Raw genomic sequence first — 23,916 nt, 5'->3', positions numbered from 1 at the left:
CCATGTCTTTCAGATAGTGCCTCTTCAAAACCCTGGAGTAACTTAGGACCTGCTGGGCGGGTCGTGTGTATGTGGGTGTCTATGTGTTTATGAGTGGGGGTCTCTGTCTAAGTTTATCTTTGTACATGTTCATTTGTCTGTGTGTGCATCTCTATGTGTGTGTATGTGTTTTAGTCTGTGTGTCTGTATGTCTATGTGTCTAAGCATATTCATGAGATCACTATTCATAATAGCTCCAAAATAAAACATGTCACATATCCATCAACAAATTGTGTACATAATTAGTTTTGATGTACATTGATACATTTTACAACAACAAAAAGTCATGAATCATTTACCCAATCTACAGTGCAGAGAGATTTTGAAAACTGTATGATAACTGAAATAGGACAAACAAGCCACCCAGTGTATCATTCCATTTGTCTGAAATATGCAGAATAGATAAATCCCTAAAAACAAAAGATGGATTGGTGGTTGTCAGTAGTTGAGAGAAGAAAATGGATGGTGGAATGATTAATGGTTGAAGAATTTTAATGTTGAAGTGAAGGAGATGTTTGGGAAGAAGGTATAGAAATCAAAAAAATATTTGAATCCACTAATCATCACTGAACTGTGTACTTTAAATATGTTCAGTATGTGAGTGCTCCCCACATACATTATACAAACACATAGGCATTACACATAGGCATTATACAAACCACATGATCCAACAACTCATTGCACCGTTTTCTCTGTCTTTGAATCTAGGGAATCACAGAATAGTTAGTTCTTTGGAACTAAGGCATATCTAAAATTATAAACTTTTGATTCATTCCTTTTATGGCTTCTTGGAAGCTGAAAGAGGTTTCTACTTCAATCAGCACCTAGCCAGCACATGTATGTGGTTGCTATCATAGTGACTTACTCATGCTCTCTACTATTTTATGCCATTTTTTGTTTTATAATTTTTTTCCTATTTGACTTAAATTCTCAAACTCATAGTATAAAATGCTCATGATGTTATGTTTATTTTCCTGGACATCTGTGTGTGTGCATGTATGAGCACATGCATATACATGCAGTATATATGCATGATCTATATTAACCAAATTATGACATATAAAACTTAAAAGGACAAGTGGGTGTGTTATTTACTTTGGCAAACAATTTCATGGCATTTTTCCATAATTGTCCTTTCCTTCTCTGATATCTCTATATTCTCATATTTTAGATGTGGCTTTTGCAAATGTCATGTAATTGGACTTTTAAGTCTCACAATTTAATTGGAGAATTTAGCTCATTTATATTCATGTGAATGAAGATTTTTAGAAGCAACTTTTCTCTTTAGTTTCAATTGGTTTTGTGTTTTTTAAAATTATCTTCTTGGGCAGCTGAGGAGAGGGCACCTGAACTGGTCCTATCCTATAGCCACACTGATGAATATCTTACATACCACCATAGAACCTTCATCTGGCGATGGATGGAGATAGAGACAGAGACCCACATTGGAGCACTGGACTGAGCTCCCAAGGTCCAAATGAGGAGCAGAAGGAGGGAGAACATGAGCAAGGAAGTCAGGACTGTGAGGGGTGCGCCCACTCACTGAGACGGTGGGGCTGATCTAATGGGAGCTCACCAAGGCCAGCTGGACTGGGACTGATGGAGCATGTGATCAAACCGGACTCTCTGAATGTGGCTGACAATGAGGGCTGACTGAGAAGTCAAGGACAATGGCACTGGGTTTTGATCCTACTTCATGTACTGGCTTTGTGGGAGCCTAGTCTGTTTGGATGCCCACCTTCCTAGACCTGGATGGAGGGGGGGAGGACCTTGGACTTCCCACAGGGCAGGGAACCCTGACTGCTCTTTGGACTGGAGAGGAAAGGGGAGGGGAAGTGAGGGGAAGGGGAAGGACATGGGAGGAGGGGAGGAGGTGGAAATTTTTAATAATAAAAAAATTATCTTCTCCCCCTTGACTGTTTCTCATCACTAATTAGTTGTTCTCTCTGGTCCTCTACAAATCCTAGAACATACACACCCTCCTTATTCAGTGGCTACAGTAGAGATAGAAACATGCATCACTGAAGCATTAGAAACTAGATTGGTACTGTATCTTCACTTGACGACCTAACTTCTTGATTCATTTATTTTATTTTGGCTGTAATTTAATATTCTCTCATTCATTTGTCTTTGTGCTTCTTCCCACAAACATGTAGACACAAACACACACACACACACACACACATAAGCACACATTTGCATTTGTATTTATATATTATGTTTTTTTAAAGATTTATTATGCATACGTTTCTCCTGCATGTACACCTCTATGCCAGAAGAAGGCACCAGATCTCATTACTGATGGTTATGAGTTATCATGTAGGTGCTGGGAATTGAACTCAGGTCCTCTGGAAGAACAGCGGGTACATTTAACCTCTGAGCCATCTCTCCAGCCTTATATATTATGATTCTGTAACTGTTTTATTAAGATGAAAATTGTTTACCCTTTAAGTCAACTGTCTAAAGAAAGCAAGGATGAACTGTGTTTGTCATTGTGTTAGCACTTAACCATCCCTGCAGTCAATTTAGAATATTTTTATCACATAACAAGGGCCTTCAGCTGTCATCATTCATTCATTAAGCTTCATAAGCCTTCATCCAACACCAATATTAATCTGCTTAATCTGTTTTCATCTTGTATAGGTGAACTCTTGTGAATGTTCTGTGTACGTGAATTGACAAGTGTGTAATTCTCTGCTGGGGTACTTTTGCTTACCAAAAGATTGTTTTAATCTTTGTGATTTTAGGTATCTAACTCATTCTAATTATTTGCTTATCAAGGAATGTAGCATTGGGTTCTTCCTATGTGTCTGGCTACTATGAATAATGGATACTTGTGTACTGGCCTTGGTGGTGACAGTATAATCTGCTCTTGAGAACATGGTGAGATGTGACATTACTAGGACGTATAAACAGCCTGTTTGGTTTTCTGAGACTTACCAAATTCCTACCAAGGTCAGACCAGTTTTCCTTCTGACTTCTTTAATTCCTAAATGCCCTTTTCAATCCTTTCTATTTTACAGATTTTCTTTTCCTTTTATTAGTTACAAACATCAGACTTGACATGGATTTCTATTTTACTGTTTTTTTTTGTTTGTTTTTTACTTGCATTTCTCCAGTGGCTAATAGTGCTAATATTTGTATTTTATTTGGGGTCCTTACTACATCTTTATTGGAGAAATGTCTAAACAAATTATGTTCTTTAGTTTACTTGGATTATGTATTATCTTGGATTTTTTAAAGTGTATATTTTGGTACCATAGGTTTTCTGATATAGTGTTTGCAAATATCTCATTCACTCCCTGGGTATACTTATGACTTTATGATATTCTAAGTAATTAAAGTTTTTCATTTTGACCAGATCATATTTATATGAGTTCTCATTTATCACATAGGAACTCAGTTTGGGGCTGGGGAGATGGTGTACTGAATCACAGCACTTGCTGCCAGTCTAAAAATATGGCTTCTGGCTTCTATCCATGGAACCTACAAAACAGAAAGCAAAAAACTGACTCCCACCAAGAGTTGCACACAGGTACACACACACACACACACACACACACACACACTTAACTAAATAAACAAATAAATAAAATGTAAAAACATTTTGGCACTATATTTAGGAAAGCTTTACAAAAGTCAGGAAGATTTATCTATGTAGTTCATAGTTTAAGCTTTTACTTGTACTATGAGGATTCATTTAAGATTAATTTTGTATGTATCATTGGAAGTGGTTTTACTTCACTCGAATGGTGTTTTTCAGTAGAAAATTTCCCCAAGATTTTTTTTTTTTTTTTGCAAAATATTACACAGTGATTTTGGTAAAGGAAACCAAAAGCATTTCTTTCATTTTCTATATTTTCTGTCTACCAGATTTTCTTTTTATTGGTCCTCTCTTTGTGTCTAACCTGTTGTTAAGCATATCCTTTACATAAGATCTTGATTATTATCATTTAATTCTAGAATTTCCAGTAATTTGTCTTTGTGATTTCTATTTTTCTCTCATGTTTCTAAATTGTCCTTTGCTTTTTTTAAGTGTGTACTTGATAACTTAATAATCTAAATCTAATAAATATTTCTATCATCTTTTATTTCTCATTGATTTTATTACACAACTTTATCATCTATTTGTTTCTAGACTAATGGAAAGTTTAAAGTAATTTGAGGCTCAAGGTATCTGTCACCTTCTTCTGGTGGAGTGTGAGCTGTTAAGAGTTCACAATCGTTTCAGTTTAAGTTCATGAGTTGAAAGTAGCTGAAGCCATGCTTCAGTAGCTTTCACTTATGTCTATTTCTGATTTACATTTGCAGATGGAGTGCCCTTCTCCAAACTTCTATCTGCAGTCCTTCATGCTCCTGAGAGTTCCTCCTTTTGGGGAGATGCTGCACTGGAAACTCACTCTAGCAGCAGAGGACAAGACATTTCTGTTCAACCTCTCATTCCCTCCAGTGCTTCTTCTATACATTGACTCTCTCACCTGGGCTTCGATGCCTAGCGTTCATTTCATACTTTCTCATGTTTTGTTAGCTGTCTAGCATAACGTAACATTTTCTGTCAAACAAATTACTTGTATGCCTTGTCCATCTTTTCTTACTGTACCTATCATGAAATTTATTCTGCTTTCATGTCACACATTACCCAAACCAGTTCTCCAGTCTAATTTACATACTTATTTTTTAAACTTTAAAGCAAATTGATTTATATTATATTGAAAATAAAATACAAATACCCTATCATATTCTACAGGACCCCAACATGACCTGTTCAAAGCTGATTCCAATTCGGTCATCTTGTCTTCATTCACTTACTTCCTCAAAAATATTCTTCTTGTCACTATGTACATAAATTTTTATATCAAACTTTGGAATTTTCCCTCATGTTACAAAAGTAATGTCAGAGCCTTCCATATTGTTCATACTTACGCATTGTGTCTTTGTTCTAATATTCTTTCCTCAAAACAGCCAACCCTGACCAATCTATGAAAAACATTCTCATTCATTGAAAAAATAACCTGCCTTTAAAAAAAAGATTTATTGTTGTATGTGATATTTTGTATTTTGATTTGAATTTAAATTTTATATGAACATAACTTTTTGGGTCACCCTCATGTCTTTACCACAGTAAATGATGCCTGCCACTATATCCACTTATTAAATAGTAGTTTAATCTAAAGAGAAAGTACTCATTTAATAGAAGACTCATGGCCCGTGACTCTGAGTGAATTAATTATCTTCTTCAGCCCTCACCTTTTCACCTTTCATTTAAAGTGAAGGTGATCATCACTATTAGTGTCCAACATACTTAGCTAATAAAATATTAACTTGAAAACTATTCGACACCACAAAGGCTTCCAATTAATTCAATTTTTCTCTCTTCTTTTCTCTTTCATTTTTTCATTTTACATGGTGACAAACAGAACAAGAGTTAACTTTGTGACAACTTTGTCTGGGAAATCTAGTAAGGGGCCATGTAATACAACAAAATGGAAGGTTAGAGGTGGGATACTTCCTATTTCCTTAGAAGAATACAGCAATTTGACTCTTTTTATGATCTTGAGCAATTAAAATTTTAAAAAGACCCTTCTGCTTTATAAAAAGTCACTAAATATGTGAAAAATAAGAGAAAATAAAAAGTTCTTCTTTGACTTGGATTTGATATTAATTTGTATGTAACAATGGCTTTAGAAAGGTAGCAAAAATTTTGCTTCTGCTATGCATCCATTCCTGGCTGTTACCTCTTGCCCTTAGCTGCTATATAGTGAATGCATTGCTTAGACTCAATGCCTTAGATTGAGTAAGTAGTAAATACATTTACTACAGTAGCCCTGCAGTGCACCATGGCTAAGTGTTCCAAGTATATGTGGCTGTTCATTAGATACAGTTTGCCTATGATTTATGCCATATTGGTGCTGAAATGTTATGGAAATCCTATTCCCATGCATCCTATTATTTCTCTTCTTAGGATGTGAAGAATTATTTCACCAAGTGGGTCTCATTATTATGGACCCATTGAGATTGGAAGCTTCATTCTACAAAGGGGCAATGTGCTATGTCATGTGGAGACTGGCAAGTCCCTATTGTGTGGCTATGAGATATAGGAATCATGATAGTGCCTGCCTAATATATTAGCATTTTGAAAATTTTCTTTATTGACTTTGTATATCCATAATATTTATGTAATCTTATTCCATGTCCCTCTCCTAAGGACAAGTCAACACATTGCCTCAAATTGTCTCTGTGGCTGATATCTGACAAGAGGAGAACAAAATTCTTATTTATTTGAAGTCCACACAAAAGTCCAGGCATCTTGTTTTGCTTGTAGATTGCAAATCCCTTATACTTAAATACTTTGTGACCCCATTAGAGAGAGAGCACAGGATAAAAATCTTCAATGTGTTATAGACACAGTCATTATTTCTAGTACATTTTGAAAATTACCAGTATCAACAAGGATACAGAAACCTTTAAATTAAAGGCACAAGATGAAACAGCGTTAATAAGCATTGCTTTCCTGCAGATATTGGGCTTCGAATCTCTCAAATGTGAAACTGGAACTGCATATGCTGTGAAGTTTAATGCATCCTAAGAGTTTCATCTGAGGTAGACACATTGCTTTTGTTTCTGATGCCACCTCATTATTCGAATTGTCTGAAAATGCCAGTTCTCCGAGCAGGATGTTGTTAATACCATTAGCTGATTTTGACACCATTAGTAAATTTGTTCAGCTGAAGGTGTTTCTTGTTGAGATAAAAGATGCTTTTATTTTAGTTTCATTAGTTTCTTTAGACACAGAACATACAAATACTGATGTTTTGGGGAATCTATTGTCACATGACATTTTTGAACAAAATTACTCTAGTTACAATTTTGTAGATTGTATTTTGTCTCCCTGTCTGTTGGATGATTTTTAACTTTTGTTGAAACCTGTTTTCAGCAATTTGTTTCAAACAAGTCTTCTTTGTCTTTAGGATGTTGGGTATGGTTTCCAATAATGTATAATCAATTCACTCAAAAGAACGAATTGATTATATCAATCTGTCCATTATTTCTTACTAATTTATTCATTATTAAATAAAATTAGCTATATCGTGAAATTCATATGACATAGCAAGAGCTCAGCTAGCAGTACTGCAGATATTGATTTAGTTATTCAATCCATAAGTACTCATTTATGGACCAATGGGCATGATGCTGAAATGACCACCAAAACCCATTAGCTTTTCCATGCAAGAAATACAATCTTGGAATTAGTCAGTTGTATAAACACAAACAACTGGGTAGTAGGTTTTTGTTTATCTTTTAACCATGAAATCAAAATTCATCCATATGTCAAAATCTTCTCAAAATACTTCTTATCAGTAGCATATTTCATTTGCTTAAAAACTAAGGGCTCAATGATCTAATAAAAGCTGTGCAGCTTTCAATTTAAGTCTTTCAGGTTGCATGCAATCTCTAGTTTCTATAGTCTAATAGAGAGGTCCCTGAATTGTAAGCTAGGCTAGTCAGTTCTAACTGGTGTCTACAAGACCTTGGGAGGTTATCTAACAACCCATACCTTCAGGACATGGGGCTGTTAGATGTTTGGTGAATGAGCCCATTTCTCTTTTCTACATAGGTATGTGAGTCATTCATCTTGAACATGTTTTCTCTTAAGATGATTTTTAATAATATATTGTTAATTATATATTATATTGGATTCAGAAAAGCCTCTATTAAATGGCACCCAAAGGAAACTGGTTAGTATAAAGAGTGATTTAACCATCACTATTGTATTGTATTGTATTGTATTGTATTGTATTGTATTGTATTGTATTGTATTCAATTAAATGCTGGGTCCCCTGTAGCACAGCTGATCTTGAAGTAATTATAAAGAAGAGGAGGAATTTGAACTTCTGATCCTCCTACCTCCATCCCATAGGTGCTGAGAATATAGATAGAGGTATGTACCATCATGCCTAACCCTAATCTATTTTTATTGTTGCTTTTATTTTCCATAAAAATGTATTGGGTTGTTGTAATAGGTGTGGCGGGGTTGCGTTCCCAGCACCCTAGCCACCTGGCTAGCTTATGCCCCGAAATAATTACACGGACACTGTATTCTTTTAATCACTGCTTGGCCATTTCTATCTAGCCTCTTCTAGGCTAACTCTCGCACCTGGACTAGCCCATCTCTAATAATCTGCTGTAGCCCACAAGGTGGCTTACCAGGGAGATTCTAGCCTACGTCCATCCTGGGTCGGAGCTTCATCGCGTGTGCCTCAGAGAGCAGAGCTCTCGCCTCTGCCTGCAAGAGTGGAGCATCGTGTCTCTCTGAGGCCTCTGCCCCGAGAGGAGAGCTGTCGAGTCTCTGAGCTCACTTCCTCTTCCTCCCAGGTTCTGTTCTGTTTATTCCTCCCACCTACGTTTTAACCTCTCAGGGCAAGCAGCTTCTTTATTTAATTAACCAATGACCTTCCTCCATCATTGGGTTCTGTTTTATAAGATGATTTTCTAATCCAGGCATTGTGCTGGTCACCCAGTTTTCATTGCATTGGAATGAAAACTGGCAGGTGATGACTGGCTGTACAAAGCAACCATCTTTAATCCTTAGAGACTTCCTCTCAGATCAGTAAATTCCAATAGTCTAGTGCCTTTAATATTATCCTACCTCTGTCACTATTCATTTCAAAGTTCATTTATAGCACATTACCTCCATGGTCTTTGCAAAAATAACTCATATAAAGGCATCTCACTATTTCAAAGTGTCTGTCTGGAAATACTGTGTACTATGTGATTGCAACATTCTGACAAAGGCTCTTGAGTCACTAAAGAATGGTGTGGCAAGTTCTGTATATGTGTTGCTTTTATTGGTTCATAAATAAAGCTGCTTTCAGTCAATATCTTAGCAGAGTAAAGCCAGGTGGGAAATCCAAACAGATATGTGGAGAGAGAGTAGGCAGAGTCAGGGAAAAGCCATGAAGCCGCTGCAGGAGACAGTTCCAAATGGACGGATCCTTACCAGTAGGCCACGACCATGTGGTGATACACAGATTAATAGAAATGGGTTAATATAACATATAAGAACTAGATAGCAATATGCTTAAGCTATTGTCCAAACAGTATTGCAAATAATATAGATTCTATGTGATTATTTTGGGTCTGGGTAACCGGGAATGAACAAGCAGCCTCCGACTACAAAAGAACCAATAGAAAAAATATATTTTAAAAGGACACTTGACAGCTCAGTAGGTAATTACAGGCTGCCTAACAAGTCTGAGGACCTGAATTAGAATTCCTGCCCCACACTATGGAAGGGGAAATAAAAGATGCTGACCTTTATGTATATATCCGGGAACCCATGTACACACACACATACACAAACACACACGTATACATACACACATATGTGCACACACATGCACTCTAAGTAAATACAAACATAAACGTTATCTAGAGTGCATTTCTATGACCTTCAGAGATGGAAGAGCATGGAGCCCAGAAGAGTTAAGTGTATGAGACTGTGGTGTGTAATGCTGTAACAGAGGATGGATATGTTCTCTATATTTATAGCATAAACAGCTTCAAGAATGAGCCCACATGTCTTATGATAAACATGGGAATATAATGACAGATTTGTTTTAACAAACATGCCATCTATCATAACAGATGTATCATTGTTGTATAGGAAGTCAATGAGGGAGGCTATGCATGTGTGGAAGCAAAGAAACTTTCCAGATCTCTCACAAACATAAACATACTTTTGATGTGTCTGTTTAGAGGAAATGAACAGTAACTGCCATGAGGTGAAATCTCTTCTCCATGTTGTTGTCCTCATGATAGCCTTGGGCAGTCCTGCCCCTATCAACTTTAAAGACCACTGGAACATCCTGACATCACAATGCTCCAGATGCCAGACATAGAACTATAAGATTCAATGTTTTTCCTATTGAGTATCATTCTTGCTTTGGTATAGTCCTTTCTTGATGCATTTCTATCTCCCCCTTGCAATGGTCTGTTTTCTCTGTGCCTTCTTATAGTGGGAGTATATATACTGTGTGATTTTGAGTCTACCAAACAGAGCTCACAGCTAAGTGGGCATGAAAACCTTTTTAGGGTCAAAAAGGATGTTATGGTTTGAGGAGATGAATTTGGGTATCAACGTGACAAGGAGTGGATTTGTCATAATTAATCTTGAATTTTCAACCAAGCTGGATTAAGGAATACACAGAATATTCATGAAGCTTGTTTCAGAGACAATTACTTTAAGAAGGAATTGACCTAGTAAATAAATGAGTCCCTTGGTGCATCATTATGTGATGGCCTTACTGGGAAACACAGAAAGGTAAATAAATGCTGGTATCTATTTAGAGGAAGAGCATCCTAGCTGCCGTGAAGATTTCTGTCCTCCACATATTTAGAGGAAGAGCACCCTAGCTGCCATGAAGCTTTCTGTCCTCCCCATTTTGATGTGTGGAAACTTTTGAATCCAGGAACCAAAATCAATCTGCTCTGTTTGAGTTGCCTTTATTGCTATTGAGTCACAGCAACACAAAAGCTTGCTTATTCCACTGTTCTAAATATAGTATGAATTCCTCTCTCTCTCTCTCTCTCTCTCTCTCTCTCTCTCTCTCTCTCTCTCTCTCTCTCTCTCTCCTGTGTGTGTATCTGCGTTTGCATGTGCAGATAAGAGGTTAATGTCAGGTCCATCCTCTGCTTCTCTCCACTATTTTATGATAGGTAAGACTTCCTTAGCCTGTTTCACTGATGGGCTAGACTGGCTGGCTAGCTAACTTTGTAGATTCACCTGTTGTTGTCCCTTAGTTCTATGATTATAGATACATAAGACCACACCCAACTTTTTATGTGAAGACTAAAAATCTCAACTCAGATCTACTTTCTTACACAGTGAACTTATACATTAAGTCATTGCCTAACCCTTACAGCATGTTTATTATTATTATTATTACTACTACTACTACTACTACTACTACTACTACTACTACTACTACTACTACTACTTAGAAAATACCAATCCAAATTTCCACTCCTTCCCGTCTTCCCTGTCTTCTCCCTCTCTGTCCACAGACCCTCCCCCCTACTCCTCCAACCCTTAGGAAGTATCATGCACCCGCCCTGTGGAAAGTCCAAGGCCCTCCCTACCACATCTAGGTTGAGCAAGGTTTACATCCAAAGAGAACAGGATCCCATGAAGCCAGTATATACAGTAAGAAACATCCCAGTGTTACTATCAGTGGCCCCTTAGTCTGTCCCAGCTGTCAAACCTCTTCAGAGGGGCTTGGTTGTTTCCAGGCTTTTTCACTCCCAGTCCAGTTGAAGTTGGTGAGCTCCCATTAGCTCAATCAAACTGTCTCAATGGATGACCCACCCCTTCATGGTCTTGAATTCCTTGCTCATACTCTCATTTCCTCCACTCTTCAACTGGATCTTGGGAGCTCAGTCAGTGCTTCATTGTGGGTCATTGCCTCTGTTCCCTATCTGTTGTTGGATGAAGGTTCTAGGTGATATATAAGATAATCTTGTAGAAGAAGCTGTGGGCAGGCCTGCTTTCTGTCCCGCCCGGCTCCCACACTGCTAGCTTTACATCCGAAATAACAACACACAAATTGTATTCTTTTGAACACTGCTTGTCCCATTAGCTCTAGCCTCTTCTTGGCTAATTCTCACATCTTGCTTAACCCATTTCTAATAATCTGTGTAGCACCACAAAGTGTGGCTTACCAAGAAAGATTCAGCATGTCTGACCTGGTGGCTGGCTTCATGGCATCTGATTCACTTCCCTTCTTCGCAGCATTCTGTTCTGTTTCAACTGAGCTGGATTAAGGAATACACAGAATACTCATGAAGCTTGTTTCAGAGACAATTACTTTATGGGGGAATTGACCTAGTAAATAAATGAGTCCCTTGGTCCATCATTATATGGTGGCCTTACTGGGAAACACAGAAGGGTAAATAAATGCTGGTATCTACCCAACTATCTAAATATATATAAATAAATGCTCCACCCACCTATCTAAGCTGCCCTATCAAAACACCAAGGCAGTTTCTTTATTAACCAATGAAATTAACATAGACAGAAGACCCACCTACATCATAATCATCAGTCTGGCTGCAGGGTAAGGTCAGTTCAGACATCCTCTCCTCTGTTGCTTAGGGTCTTAGCTGTGGGTTCTTGGGCATTTTTCTAGAGCCAGGTTTCTTGTAAAGCATGTTTTCACAAAGGCAAAATAAAAATGTGTTCCTCCATTCAAGTGCTAGTGAATGGTCACTGTCCCAGAAAACGAATCCTACTTTAAGTAGTAATTGATGAACTTATGATGGTGTCGTTCAAGGCTGACTTGTGTATCAACTGTTGGGACTTAGGATAACCTCTCACATCAGAAAATCCTTCTCAGAGTATTTGAATTCTTATCACTCTCTCCGGACGCTTCTTCAGCTCTGTCATTGAACATTTTGATTTCCACTGCATGATCAGAAACATTTAGTATATTTTATGCCATTTTCTTAAAAGCTCCTTGAGTTCTGAGTGGTTTTCTCTTCATATCTTTGCCCTAGCATTTCTGGGAAAGAAAAGGATTAGGATTCTAGGTTTGGGAAAGAGAGAGGTGGCTCCCTGCATCCTGTGCCATATAACCTCCAGAAATGATGTGGCCAATAGAGTGCCCTATAAACGAGGACACATCTCTGGAGGGTATGGAATTGGAATTTGGGGTATTTGTATGTGCAATATTGGCAAACTTTTGTTTTTTCTTTGGTAAGTATTTCTAAATTACAGTTTTCTTGGAAAAATGAAAATCATATGTCTTGGGTGGATTTTGCACACTTGCATTTAAAGACTTGGTATGCACTATGCATATCAGTTAATTCCCCCAACAACAAGAGGATAAGTATCCCCATTTTATAAGAATTTAAGGTTAAATAACATCAATAATTTACTCATAATCGCACACTAAGTGGTTATACTGGATTTTTTGCTTATTTATTTAGCTGGTTAGTTGTTTGGTTTTATGGATAGGATTTCACTGTAAAGCTGTAGTCCAGTTTGGACTAGAACTCATTCTGTAGCCCAGACTGACTCACTATTCAGAACAATCACCAGCAGGATTGTTCTGTTTGAGCTTCCTGACCGCAGGGATGACAGGTATGTGTCACACAGCTGCCTTTGCTTGGATTTTGATGTTTAGTGTGATGGTAGAACCGAAAGTCTAAGCATGCTACATACTGGTTTTTATTCCTAAGAATCCAGGCTATGAAATATTATCCTGACTTGAAGATTTATATCAGTATCCAAAGGACAACAGGAGGGATTTATTTACCTAAAAAAAACAAAACAAAGCAAACGTTGTTCAGATTCACCTCATTGTAGTTGGAAGCTGCAGAAATTCTCTCCCCTTTGACTCCAGCAGAGCCATTGTTCCCAGCTCACAATGGGGGCTGGAGATGGGGGCTTTCACTGACAAAGTAAACCCTTTGTTTCCTGGTTGATGCTTTCTTAATACCGGACTAATTGCTGTAAAGAGAGCTAGAGCAGAGGGAGTAGATGACCTAACCATGAGACTGTTCACTCTTTGGTCCTCTGCTCTGGTAAGCTTTCTGACGAATGAAGCCCGCAGAGGTGTGGGTCAGACGTTGCCAGGCATCTGCTGCTAAAGTGGTAGGTACTTTGCCCAGCCACCGCCACTCAGAGACAAGATGCAGCTGAAGCTGGAGGAGAGGAGGGAAGCCAGCAGGGATCCAGCCTGCCCAGAAGCCTTCACACTGTGGGCTGGGATGCCATGACCCAGAAGGCCGCATACAAACTCCTCACAGAAGCCCAAGTGGCTGCACAAGCTGGAGAACTCCCAGCATCTGTGAGCCGCCTCCTGAGTTTTTCTATCACGCTGTAGGAACAGCTGCGCCAGTCCTCAGCAACGCTGTAAACCTGTCATCAACACCGCATTGTTTACATATGGCTACAAGGTCTTTATGCCCAGGATCCCTTAGCTATACAGCGGGGGACAGATATTTACATGACAGCTGCGTCAATTGGAAGCAGCCTCTGTGAGCTTGTTTGCTTCACCAAAGCAACATTCGCCACCGCCCACCCCTCCCCCACTACCCCAAAGACACAAATCTATCTCTTCTCCCTTGTCTAAATGAGCACTGTGTTAATAATAGAATCACACTGCAGATGCTCAGAATGGAAATAACTGGCATTTCCCTAACAAGGCTCATAATTCTGCGAGAAATAATGGATTTCAAGTGAAATAGCTCGCGTCCAAGAAGAGTGGTTATAATTCATGACCAGACATCCAAATGAAATAAAAATCTGGGAAACACGCAAAGTGCTAATTTTCTACATCAGTGGAATTTATCAAGTCCATACTGATTAATTTCAACAGTGGTTTGGTTGTTCAATCGATTGAGCTTTGTTTGTTTCCCAAAGACATCTGAATGACAATGATTTAAATGGTACAACTTCCTGGTTTTCTAAAAAGGCTTTAAACCTGTAAATTAAACCTTCTGCAACACAAGTGTCTGATATTAATTATTTTTATTTTTATTCTGGACCATTTCATCAATGGAGTAAATAGCAATATTTTGGGGAGGAGCTTTTATTATACATATCTCAAGGAAATGAGGAATAATTCATTTCTATTGCTTTAGTTTATTTACTATTAGTTTTCCTAAGAAAATACTTAAATGTAATAATGACTGCACTAAGCATGGTTGGAAAATAAACCATTCCTAAAATAGCCAGGAATGGTTCAATGCCCATAGATGCTTGCTGTGGACTGGTTGTGTTTCCAAAAAATTAATGTATTGGAAACTGGATCACAGATGCAGTTGACGGTTAACAGGAGGTGTTTAGTCCACAAGAAAACCCCATACATAGATAAGTTAATACTACAATCACAGGAGTAGGTTTATTGTGTTGGATATAGGATGTTTATCAAAGTAACAGTGAGACCCACCATTGTTCTCTATGAATAAGCAAGTCTTTCTGCCTTCTGCCATGGGATGACCCAGCAGAAAAGCCTTGCCAGATGCCCACCCTCAGATTTTAGCTCCCAGTCTCTCACTATAACTACCTAGTCTGCAATGTCACACGAAAACTATGCAGAATGGGCTAAAACTTGCCCCCAAATCTCTTTTCAGTATCTCACTGTATAAAACCAAAAAGTGGTTTCTATGAAGGCTAGATTAATTGGTATACTCTATTCTTTATACATAATGCTCACATCTTAACCTGAGAATATGTAAATGTTATTTTTTTATTTTATGTATATCGGATTTACAGATGGCTGTGAGCAGCCTGTGGGGGTGGAAACCAAACCAGAAGTTCTATGGAGGAACAGCCAGAGCTCATGATAATAACTGACCACTTCTCCAGCACAGTGGGGTTGTTTTCTATGGCAGAGCAAATTGCAGATTCGAGTAAATTGAGAATTTTAAGATAGGGAAGTAGTTTTGTGCTATCTATGTTGCTCTAGTATAGTTGCAGTTCCTTGAAATAGGAAGGGTGGTGTGTGCAGTGTCTGAAAGTTGCATAGAAGCAGAAAAGAGATTTGAAGAAGCTCCACATTAAGGAAGGAGAAGCAGGGCATAAACCAAGAAATGCAGCTCTAGGAGTTTAAAGAGGCTAAGAAATGTTGGAGGAGGCCGCTTGTTGGTTCCCGGCTACCCGGCTGCTTACACCCAAAATAATCACACAGAAACTGTATTAATTAAATCACTGCTTGGCCCATTAGCTCTAGCTTCTTATTGGCTAACTCTTATAATAATTTAACCAATTTCTATTACTCTGTATATCGCCGGGTAAAATTCCCAGTGCCTATCTCTGGTGACTCCATAGCTTCTCTCTAACTCCACCTTCCTCCTCCCATGCTATAGGCCAAGCCAGTTTCTTTATTTGTTAATCAATAAAAGCAACACATAGACAGTAGGACCTTCCATATCATTCCCCCTTTTCTGTTTAAACAAAAAGGGAGGCTTTAACTTTAACATAGTGAAATTACATATAACAAAACAGTTATCAAGCAAGAATTACAGTTATAATATTTATATCTACTTTATCTTTTATCATAACTAAGGAAAACCATATCTATTGTTTAACTCCATCAAAGACTCAAGAAGGATATAATATTACTTAAGAAAACAGGAAGTGCCTTGCAAGCACTTCCAAAATTCTAGAATTGGCAGAGACATTTCGCTGCATGTACAGTCACCCAAAGTTCTTCTGTATCATTAGGGTATCCATCTTTATCCCACAGACCCATAGTAGCCAGCAGACTTTTTCACAAAGAAGGAAATTTTAATGACTGTTCCACCTATACTGGCAGTTTGTCTTTCACATTTTTTCTGTATCCTGCAGACTCTTTCATGAAGCAGGAACCTCAAAGTATCATCTCACCTTTAAGCAGGTTTAGCAGTCATTTCTCTGGGGGTCCTGCATGTCTAGTTTATCAAGCAGTCTAGGCAAGAGCAGTTTCCTGCAAAATGGCCAACCAGCTCCATAAGGATCCTCTTCAATGCCCATCATTCTCTTGAAGTAGCTTGGTGCTGCCAGGAGCATATGTGTCTCACTGTCATGAAAAGTATTATATTTTAAACATTTTAAATGCCATATTTTGAAGGTCTCTGAAAGATTTGAAGAATATCTATCTAACTGAAATATATCACTATACATCTAGAAAATCTAACTAACTTGAATACAAACTTGACTATTACAGATGATTATTTATTAATCTATATTTCTTAATTATACATTACATTTTTAAATGAACAACACAATCTAAATACCTTAATCAAGATTTAAATATAACGAGCATTTACAAACAATATTTGGAAATGTGGGCATAGTTTTGTTCAAAATTCTTCTTGCTGCTTATTGGGTAAAGTAATTTTGGGGGGTGCTCACAACAACCTATTGGGGGTTTGTGGTCTATCAAAGCATATTAGCCTGGAATGAATCCACAGGTTCTCATCCTCTGTGGAAACAAAACAAGAACCTCTTTTCCAAAGCAACATATCCTTTGATCCAAATTCTGAAATAAGATACCTTTATAAATGTACATGCTGGTTTAGCTTAGGAGACCATACAGTAAAATGTCTCTCTGTACTTAGCTCCTTCACAGTCAATTTTTTTTTAAGTCTCCATGTATAGTCCATCTCTGTGACTTATTTTAACTTACTCCTTTTAATCTGACTGTCTGTACTCTGTCTCTTTAAAGACTTTACCTTTTTTAAACCATTTACTATTTTTTAATAACGATCTATATTTATTTTCTTCTTTCTCCCAAGCCTACATACATTTATCCAACAATGTGACCCCCTTATGGGTCTTTTTTATCTGGATTTGTCCTTATTGCATATCTGTAATTATTTTTTGACCACAAGTACTTCTTACAATACTAAGTGTTTAAGAATCTAAGCTGCACCATTGCTAGGGGAAATATGTACTTCCTGCTTGTCTTGCCCATTCCAACATGGTGGAACTGCTCAACCCTTCCAAGAACCATGCATACCACCCCACTTCCAGGTACACAAATGGTCCATGTTGACATCAAGGAAACCACAGCAGGCTTCTCACAAACCCCATCCAAATGCTCAGTCTCCCAAAAGAGCTGGAGGTCGCACTGGCAGTATGGCCCAGAAAGCTGGCATTTCAAAATGGCATGCCTTTTTTCTTGCCACCTCTGAATCAGGAAAACCTCTTTTAAAGGAGCCAAAGCATGCCACCAGCAAGCAAAGCCCTCTCAGGTTTTTAAGAGGTAGTTGGCCACGGAGGCACCAATCTAAATAAATATTTTTTTTCATCTAGAACCTTCTGAGGGAATACTCCCTTGACAGTGCTCTAATTTCAATTCAGTGAGCCCATGTTGACTTTGGAATGTTAAGACAATAAATATGTGATATTTGAAGCAGCCAATTTTATAGTGACTGGTACAGAGCAGAACAAAGTGAATGTACAAAATGATTCTGGAACTTAGAACAGGGGTGACTTTGACATGCACTTGAAAATAATGACTAAGGTTTACTATATTTATTTAGCTTAAGATGCATGATCTTAAGTTGGTCAGTGTGGTACACACCTATAGCATGTGGGAGATGAAGGAAGAAGGTTCAGAATAGCTCAGAGGCAGCCTATGCTACACAATAAATTGTAAACTAGCCTGGGCTAGATAAAACCTTTCAAAAGACTAAATAGTTTGAAAAATAGGTAAAATATCTAGATATTTAAAGATGAAAATGTCAGTGTGAAGCTGTATCTTATAATTTAAGATTTTCTTGATTGAAAGATGTCTAGCCCAAGAATTATAAAGGGCCCTTGGAATGCTCAAAGGATAGAAACTAGAAGAACCAAGATGATGAATAAGGTATTCAGTTGTTGAAGAAATTATGAGTAGGTACTGTCCAGTTCATTCTCCGTTATTATACATTACTTATCAAGTTAAGTTGTTGAAATACAGATTTGTCAAACTCTTTTTAAACCCAACATATCAGTACAATAAATCACTTGCTAATTAAAAAAAAAGAAAAAAAGAAGAATAAAATAAAAAGAAAAACAAAGTAAGTCCACAAAACCCCTTGTGAAAACTCTAGGTACCTTGTGAAAACGGAAAGCAAACTGTTCTGGAGGGCAGGGCCTGAACTTGTGTTTCAAAGCCAGAGAACAGGTTCAGAGTCCAGGCCTGCCACTAATTAGTGTGAGACATGGACAAAGGTTGTGTGGAGCAAATACCTCCTGCCAGACATAATTCTCATGTGCATTCTTGAGAAGGAGAGCATTTTATGTTAATTTTGTTAATTAAAAAGCTAGAATTGCACAAGGGCTTATATACACAGACTGTCCACAAAGTAAAAATGTCAGAGAAATGATCAGACTTAAAGAATATTCATCATTTGATATTCTTTTCATAATGGTCCTCTTACCTTTTTCTGGAAAATTAGTTTGCAAAAACTAAATGTCATTAACTGATAGTTAACAAAAATTTTGCATTCTAGCCTCCTGATTCCTATTCATAATTCCTTAAAAGATACAGCATCAATGAATAATTGACTAATTATTTTCTAGTGTAGATTATATGTGACTTAGCCACGTAGAAGTAATCAGATACAACTTAGTGTTCTTTCTGGCATCCTTACTGGTATGACTATGAAGGTCTAGAGACTCCTTTCCCTGAGATACAATCCGTTAGGTTCCCCAAGCCATCGTTATGTTAAACAATGGTTCTCTAGGGAAAGAATGTGATATTTGCGAAGTCATATCAGTCTTATGTTTTAAGAAAAGGTGGGAGGGGGAGCTTCTGGCTAGTTGCATTCTATGAAAGAGTAGCAAAAGGGAAGCAGACTCAAACTCTAAGGCAGTGGTCCTCAACCTTTCTAATGCCGTGACCCTTCATGCTGTGGTGACCCCTAACCATAAAATTATTTTCATTGTTACTTCATAGTTGTAATTTTGCTATTGTTATGAATGGTATTGTTATGAATGGTAATGTAAATGTCTGTGTTTTCTGATGGCCTTAGATGAACTCTGTCAAAGAGTGGTGCAACCCTACAGGGGTTGCACCCCACAGGTTGAGGGCCACTGCTCTGAGGATTTGGTATGCCATCCAGTGGGGAGGATAGCCACTCTGAAAGGGTGCATTGTACTCAACAGCTTTTACATGACTTCAATGCATACTGTCAATGTATGCTATTTAAATAGCTATATAAGGTTAGGGTGTGACCAAAACTTCCTTTGCATGCTTTTATAAAAGTACTGTCCTCGATTGGAGGTTCTGTCAGAGAAGCACAACTACTCATTCCTTTTAATTGATTGAGCCTCCTCTGTGAGTTAAGAGTGGTCCTCTTCAACAAAGTGTACAACTCGAGGAAGGAGAAGTGAGGGAAGAAGGGACACCCATCTAGCCAGCCAGATGAGCCAGATCAACCCTGGAGATCAATGGGGTGACAGATGTTGCAGCCAGATCACCCTAACATCTGATGTCCCTCAACCAAAGAACGGATAAAGAAAATGTACATTTACATAAAACAGTATTACTCAGCTATTAAAAGAAAATAACATCATGAAATTTGCAGGCAAATGGATTTAACTAGAAAAAAAATCATTCTGAGTAAGGTAATCCAGACTCAGAAAGACATATATGCTATGTATTCAATTATAACTGGATGTTATCCAATAAGTAAATGATAACAAAGCTATAATATATAGACCCAGGGTGATTAGGTAAAGAGGAAGGTTCTAGGAAAGACTGTATGGACCTCCAGAAAAGGGAAAATAGAATAGATTTTTTGGGGGTAGTCTAGAGGTTGGTGGGAATAGGAGGGGTAGGCATCAGGTGGTTGGGGGAATGGGATGGAGGGAGTTCAGAGAGGGATGGCTGGAATAGGGGAATATTTGAGGGACCATATAGAAATCTAATGCATTGGAAACCTACTGGAATCTATGAGGGTGCCCTTAGTGAGGACTCCTAGTAAGGAAGGATAAGTAGTTTGAACTGACTGTCTTTTGTGGTTAAGCAAGATTTTCGATGGGGAGATGGAGATACATTCGGCTGAGTTGTTGGCCAAAGAAAATCCCTGGACAACCAAGGCTGATGACAGGAGAGAGGGATGCCTTCCATAAACTGACACCAAGAACCCAATGCTGAGGACAACATCCACAAATTTATTAAATGTACAGAGGTCCAGCTGATGCTGGCATAGAGCTTATCCCTATGTTATAATCTCTTTGGTGCTGCAAGGTACTCAGCAGGCTATCAAAAGAGAAACCAGGACACCATCTCAACCACAAAACCTTCAGCCTACAATCTTTTCTGCCTACAAAATGAGCTTGGGCAATGGTGGTGAACTTATAGAAGTGGTCAACCAACATTTCCAGAAAAAGGAGACCCTGCCCTTTACTCCCTGGATGCCAAGAAACCAGAGACTTTTTAGCCCAGAGATCTAGAGTGGAGCTAAACATGACTGGCAAAAAAAAAAAAAAATTCAACGAAGTTATTCTTAATGATATTCTGCTATACTAATAGATTGGTGCCTTTGCCATAATCATCAGAGAGAGGCTTCCTCCAGCAGCAGTGTTATAGGGGGCTGCTTGTTTGTTCCCCATTGCTCAGCCCTGAAATAATCACACAGAAACTGTATTATTTGCAATACTGTTTGATCAATATCTTAAATGTATTTCTGGCTAACTCATTTTTTAATTTAATTCATTTCTATTAATCTGTGTATAAGTTGCCTCCCACAACAAATTGGCGCCAAAATAGCCAACTAAAATCCAAATAAAACCTGAGAGAGTTTGGGAAGGAATTCTAGGCACAAAACAAACAAACAAAAACAGAGTTAAACATGGCTTAATGCCATAGCTCCTTTAAGAGAAGCCTTCCCAATTCAGTGGAGGCAGAAAAAAAGCATCAAGGTTTTAAAAGTGCTTTCTGGGCCACGCTGCCAATGTGAACTCTGATTCTTTCAGGAGACTGAGCACTTATATGTGGTGTGTGAGTAGAGTGCCATAACTTGCATAATGGAGATATAGACACACTGTGTGCCTAAAATTGGGGCAATGTGCATGGCTCTCAAAGGCAACAAACATGCCTCCGGCATGGTAGACTGGGCTGAACAAGCAGGCAGGGCTGCATTGTTCCTAGAGATGCCCATGTTGTCCCTAGCCATGCCCACTTAGCATTAAAAAATCAGTTCTGGTCAAAAAATATTACAGACACACAATAAGAACAGATTCAGACATAAAAGACTTCTAAATGAGACATAGTGTGTTTAAAAAATGTATATAGGCTTGGGAGAAATAAGAAAAAGAGTATAGAGACTTATAAAAGGAAGTAAATGGTTTATAAAAAATAAAGTCTTTAAAGAGACAGAGTATAGACAGTCATAAATTAAAGAAATAAAGAAAATAAACCACATAAAGATGAAATATACAGAGTCTGGATTATATATATTATTGTGTTTTATTTGAATATTTTGGCTGTGAAGTAGCTAAGTATCCAACATATATACTTTAAAGGTATATTGCCTTCAAAATTTGGGTCTAAGGATATGTTGCTTTGGAAAAGAGGTTCTTCTTTTGTTTCTATAGAGGATGAGAACCTGTGAATTGCTTACAGACTAATGTGGTTTGATGGACCAAGATCCTCAAAAGTTCACTATGAATACCCACAAAAATACTTTACCCAACAAAAAGTAGGAAGCATTTTGGAGAGAAATATGCCCATATTCCCAAATATTGTCTATAAATGTTTGTTTACATTTAAAGGGGGATATGCTATAGAGATTTGCATTGGTATGGATCTTGGTCTATTGATACAAATTTAAGGTTAATTTTATTATATGTATATTTCTGCTCTTGATTAAGGTATTGTTTTGTGCAGGTCATTTACTAATGTAATGCATAATTAAGAAATATAGGTTAATAGAAAATCATCTATAATAGTCAAGCTTGTAGTCATATTAGATATATAGAGAGATATTTCAGTTAGATGGGTATTCTTCAAATTTTCAGAGACCTTCAGAATATGGCATTTGAAATGTTTTAATAACTTAGGACTTTTTATGACACATCTGCTCCTGGTAGCACCAATTACTACAAGAGAATGATGGGCATCAAAGAGGCTCATTATGGCTTAGCCATTTGGGCAAGAAACTGTTCTTGCCTGGACTGCTTGATGTTATGCTGTATGAACTGGACATGCAGGACTCAGAGAAAAATGACTGCTGAACTTACTTAAAGGTGAGACAGTCCTTTGGGGTTCCTGCTTCATGAAAGAGTCTGCCAGACATTCTACAGGACACAAAAGAAAGTGACTTACAAATTGCCAATATAGGCATAACTGTCATTGAAATTTCCTGCTTCATGGCAAAATTTGCTAGATACTGTTGGTTTGTAGGCTGAAGATTGACTGCCCCAACAATACAGAAAAACTTTGGGTGGCTATTAAGGCAGTGAGATGTCTCTGTCAATTCTGGAATTTTGGAGGTTGCTTAAAATGCACTTCTTGTTTACTTAGGTAATACCATATCCTTCTGGAGACTTTGATGGAGTTAAGAATAGATTACAATAATTTTCTTTAGTTGTCATAAAAATAAAGTATATATAAATATTGTAACTAATTTTTTCTTGATACTTGTTTGATTATATATAATTTTACTATGTTAAAGTTAAAGTCTTTCTTTTTATTTAAACAGAAAAGGGCAGGTGGTGTGGGATTCCCCTCTGTATGCTGTGAATACCATTGGTTAATAAACTGTTTTGAGCCTATAGAAGATCAGGGTAGAACAGAGCTAGGCAGGGAAAACTAAACTGAATGCCAGGAGAAAAAAGGCAGAGTCAGGGAGAAGCCATATAGCCCTGCTGAAGACAGACACCAGAACTTTATCTGGTGAGCCACAGCCTTGTGGCAATAGACACATTAATGGAGATGGGTTAAGTTAAGATATGAGTTAACCAGAAATATGCTTAAGCAATAATTAGCCATACAGTACTGCAAATAATATGGTTTTTGTATGATTATTTCAGGGCTGGGCAGTTGCGAACAAACATGCAGCCTTCTACAACAAATTGGTGCCAACGAACAAGCAGGCTCCCACAACAGATAGGAACAGGTACAGATATCCAAAGTTAGACTTTACTGAGAGAGAGCCTAAATTGGAGGTCTCCATTGAGTCCTTCTCTTTGGAGATCAGAAAACCCCTCAGAGGAGAGGGAGGAAAAATTGTAAGAGTCATCATGGAGGACGCCAAGAGAATATGGCCTACTGAATCAACTAAGCAAAGCTCATATGGGCTTGCAGAGGCTAAAGAGGAAAGCACAGGTTCTGCATGAGTCTGCACCAGGTCCTCTGTTTATAGGTTACGGTTATTAGTTTTTTGGTTTTTTTTTTT

The sequence above is a fragment of the Microtus ochrogaster genome, unplaced genomic scaffold (genome assembly GCF_000317375.1).
Source record: "Microtus ochrogaster isolate Prairie Vole_2 unplaced genomic scaffold, MicOch1.0 UNK84, whole genome shotgun sequence".
Lineage (NCBI taxonomy): Eukaryota > Metazoa > Chordata > Mammalia > Rodentia > Cricetidae > Microtus > Microtus ochrogaster.
Note: the sequence above shows the minus strand (reverse complement) of the source record.